Below are 4,932 nucleotides of genomic sequence, written 5' to 3'. Positions count from 1 at the left end.
ATGAGGTTAAGACTCGATGGAGAAGGCTTTTCACCAATAACATGAAGGGTTTGACCATCGGCAATCGGAATACGAATTATCTTCTCGAAGCAAACGATTTCAGCACGGTGAGAGGACAACCAATCCATGCCTACTATGATGTCGAAACTTCCCAATTGCATCGGGATGAGGTCGATTGAGAACGTGTGGCCATTAAGATTCATCTTGCAACCTTGAATAACATAATCGATCATCACGGATTTACCGTTCGCTACCTCAACGGTGTATGAGCTCTTAAGTTTAGATCGAGGCTTAGCAAGCAAGGACTCAAATTCAAAAGACACAAAACTCATATCGGCACCGGTATCAAATAAAATGGTTGCAAAGTGGTCGTCCACAAGAAACGTACCGTTCACCACATCGCCGTTTTGTTGTGATTGGTGGGCATTCATCATGAAAGCACGCCTACGGTTATCTTGAGGAGCTTGAACGGCTTGAGCGACTTGAGCGGCTTGAGCCTCTTGAGGTGCAGGTTCTTGAATAGCTAGCAGTGGTGAAGCTTGATTAGCCATCAATTGAGGAACTTGTGGCTGAATCGCTTGGTAGGCTTGGTAAGCTTGGAGCTAGAATTGCGGAGCAGGAGCCAGCCGAAGTGTGTTCACGTTTGCGAGTCGTGGACACGCACTACGAAAGTGGCCAAGTTCACCATAATTATAGCAAGCCCGCATTTGGTTAACGGGTTAGGCATATGGCACGGGTCGGGGATTTGGTTGAGCAACCCTCGGGGGAGCCGCTATGGTGGTTTCACAACAGGTGGTACTAAAATGCCCGAAACGGTTACAACGGTTGCATTGACGGCAAGCAGTATTCGCCGAATGGTGACGAAGGCAAGTGGTGCAATGGGGATGGGGTCCATTATAAGGCTTCTTGAAAGGTGGTGCGGGGTTGGTTTGGGGTTGAGGTGCGGCTTGTTGGGTTAGCGCGTAGTTCTTGCGCTTCCTTTCGCGGTGATGGGTGGAAGAGTAAGCAGGTTTGGATGGTCCGGGCTTGGTTTCTTTTGGTTCAGCAGCAGGTTTTTCGATCGGTTTCTTGGATGATTTCAGTGTCAAAGTCCCGGCTTTGACATGGTTGTCGGTTAATGTAGCGGCCAGATTGATTGCGTCGCCAAGTTCCTTAGGCAAACTACTGAAAACACTTTCTTAGATCTGTCTCGGTGGTCCCCTAATGTACTTATCGATGGCACGCGAGGTAGGGGTAACAAGATGCGGAACCAACACACTAAGCTCGTTGAAACGAGAGGTGTAAGCAGAGTGCTCACCACCCTCTTGTTTAAGGTTCCAAAACTCAGCCTCCAAATTCATAAGCTCATTTGGAGGGCAAAACTGTTGGGTCATGAGATCCTTCAATTCGTTCCATGGCAAGGCCATGGCAGCTTCAGTACCGTGGTTTGTCTTTTCCTTGACCACCATGTAAGTGCGCCTTCCTCGAACATACCTGTAGCGAATCGGGTTCGCTTATCATCAGGACATTCAATTTGGTAAAACACGCTTTCCATCTTTTTGTACCACTAAAGTAGGGCAGTGGCACCTTGAGTTCCATTAAACTTGGTAGGTTTGGCATCAGTAAAGTTCTTGTAGGTTACAACGGGAGCTGAAGGAGGGGGAGGAGGAGGGGTAACGTTAGCCATGATGTTCTGGTGCATCTGGGTCATGATATTGGGGAGGACCGTTTTCAGGTGCTTGGTGATCTGGGAGGTTATCTTGCGGCTAGAGGTTCCAGATGATCGACGCTTAAGGTTGCGGGAAGCCATTCTGCGAACAAAGGTTTCGAAAATCGTGAGACTCGGAAGAGTGCATGATATACATAAAGAAAATAACTCTTTTGTAAAGTTTGTTAAAATATGAAAACCATAAATACAATAATTGTTGTGAGGAACTTAGAGTTTTCATGAACCACCATGGACCCTTGTGTTCCAACACAACATCGAAATTTCGAAAATAAATCGAACCAATAGCTGGGTATTCGTGTATCACCACGACTTGACAGACTTTCGGTTAAAACACATTGTAAAACATAGAGGGTCAAAGTCACACGTTGCATGAACCACCATGACTTGTATGACCCCTAAGAGTGCAATCATATCCTTATCACAAAAAGGACATGATCACGATTGAAAACATAAAGTGGTGAATCGTATGGCGTTTGGTGTGGTATGCTTTGGCCTAATAAGTTTCATGCCCTTCCCGAACCCTCCAGGTAAGCAACCAGGTCCTGCAGCTGATTGGGATTTATACGCATTGCTTATCCTTAGGTTTCATGAACCTTGGTGTCAAGAGTTCAGGAAACAAGCACGTCCCCCTTCCAGTTAGTACATACCCGCCACGACGAGTCATCTTTATGCAGAGTATTATCGGAACACCATAATAGAAATTGTTTGAAAATTTTGAAAATTTTTGCTTTTAGGCATAAGCCTTGGACTTGTGTGTGCTTTGTGTACATGAGGCGTAAACGAATTAAGCAATACGATAATAGTATGTGCGTTCAAACAATCAAGTAAAGGCCCACATAATTTCTAATCATGTAACCTAAACAATTTAAACAATTAAGCTATAGCTAATCTTAGAGCACAACGTCTAATGCCCTATCTTATAGCCACGGCTCTGATACCAATCTGTAACACCCCGGCTAAAGCGGAAACGCCCGAGTGTGACGTACAGATTGCCCAAACACACGTGGCACTATTAAGTGACCATAATATCATTAATTCATTAAAGCATCATGTAACACAAGTTCAAATAAGGATACAACTTGAAATTAAATCATAATTAAAACAAATGTCTCGTTTCTTAAATAACCTAGGTATTCTAAGCGTCTTCTAGTCCTTCATCCTCTAATCACGGTACCTGTAACATATGTATAAAATATGGTCAGCTATAAATATAGCTGGTGAGATTTCCACAGTTTAAATACTACGTAAAATCCATACAATTCCATTAAAACTTGTGAAATGAGCACATAAGGGTTCTTTACACTCGATGCAATGGACCTGAGTGTAAAGAACAAGCGAAGGTCCTTTCCAGTTGGGGCTACCAACGTACTTGGATAATGAGGTCCCTTTTCCACTAGATACAAATGGACCAGAGTGCAAAGGGGGCGTATGATCATACTTAATGAGACAACCACTTGAATTCCACGTATATAACAATTAAACAAATAAGCACACAAGTCCATGATTGAATTGTAGTTTCTAAGTAATCGAAGTAATAATACAAAGTCCTAAATAATGGAACGTAGTAATAAATGAACGAAAGTTGAACATAAATGTCGGGAATACTTTTATTAATGATAAATAATACAACGAAACGACCCAACGGGTTGGGTTTACAAATACAAATACGAATAGAAAATTGACGAATGTCACATTTTAAGTTTTTATTGTGTTCGTACATATTCTATTAAACCTTGTTTTATTCAAAATCATGTGTTTTGTTGTCAATGTCGTTAATGCAAAGTTTGTTGGAAAACCTAGGACTTAAACAAATCATCTACAAGTTGAGGGACTGAAATTGGGAGGGCCTGTGAACGAATTTTTCTTTGACCCTCGAGAGGGTCTGTGAACGAATCTGATTCGTTCTAAGTTTTGTGCAGTGGTACATGGACAGGTAGATCAAGATTAATTTCTGCTTGGAGTTGCAGATGCTAAAGCGCTTAAAGGAAAATGAGAACGTGAAAGTTAGTGGTTGAACCTAAAGATGAACTGATCGTGTTTGAAGACAAGGAAAGAAACCAGTCGGCTCAAGAAAGTCAACAAAAAGAAGATTAGATGTCGAGCCTCCCGCATCTGATGTTTCTAAAATTTTCCGTTGTCGATCCTTTCCAGAAAATAAAATTGAAGTTCAAGTCTACAAGACTGGAAAATAAAGAATTTGTCAAAATCCAGTCTTGTTCAAGATCTTGGATCAAGACAAATACTAAGTTTCAAGAAATAAAGACGAAGCAAAGAACTTGACGAAGGTTCCTTGACATACTCAATCCTATAGGGAGATTGTAGGGCCAATATTCTATATTGTTTTTAGGATTGTGTATGTCGTTCTAGTTTACTTTTAGACAATGTTTTACGTACTCGGTACGTTTATTTTGTAAGTATTGGAGAAATAGGGACCCTATAAAAGGGTCACTTACCATTTATCCAAACAACCCTTTTTCACAACTCAAGATAACCCTTTGGAAATAAAACTCTCTCCACCCACTTCTCATTTTTCTCTCTTTTAGAATAACAAAACTAAAATCCAAGATTCGAGTGTCGTTAGTGATTTTTGCTAACCAACAATACGGATTGATCCGAGTCAAGTTGTGATATCCATTTAGAGAACCTACACCTAGCGCCTACTGCCACGCTACTTGGATTAGTGTTGAATTGTCATTGAGATCCGGTATAAAAGACACTTAGAATCATTACTTTTTGTTGAAACCCACTAAATCAAAAAATAAAAAATAAATCTTTTTCAGCATCTCGCAAGCTCATCAATTTTAATTTTATATTCGAGAAAGTATTAAATAATGGATTTTATTTTATTTGTTTATTTTATTATTATTATTATTATTATTATTATTATTATTATTATTATTATTATTATTTTGTTGTTGTTGTAAGGGATTACGGCTTAAATATTTTGGAAAATCTTCCAACTAATTATTTCTTAAGGATTAAGAGTTGAGTTATAACTTATACGTGTTGTTGTGAAGAAGAAGGTGATGCGTTTCAACACTTTCTTTTACAATCTAAGAGCATTCTTATCCCATCCTCTATCTCTGAATCAAAAGTACACTAAAACTCACTTTATTTTCTCTCTTTATTTCAATTAAATAATACTTTTTATACCTTTTACCATTACCTTTTCTCTTTTCTTCACTCACAACCACTTTCAAAATATATTAAAAATTATAGGGGAT

This window comes from Bidens hawaiensis, unplaced genomic scaffold (assembly GCF_021521415.1).
Source record: "Bidens hawaiensis isolate Kalapana, Puna unplaced genomic scaffold, B.hawaiensis_p1.1 tig00044119_1, whole genome shotgun sequence".
NCBI lineage: Eukaryota > Viridiplantae > Streptophyta > Magnoliopsida > Asterales > Asteraceae > Bidens > Bidens hawaiensis.
Note: the sequence above shows the minus strand (reverse complement) of the source record.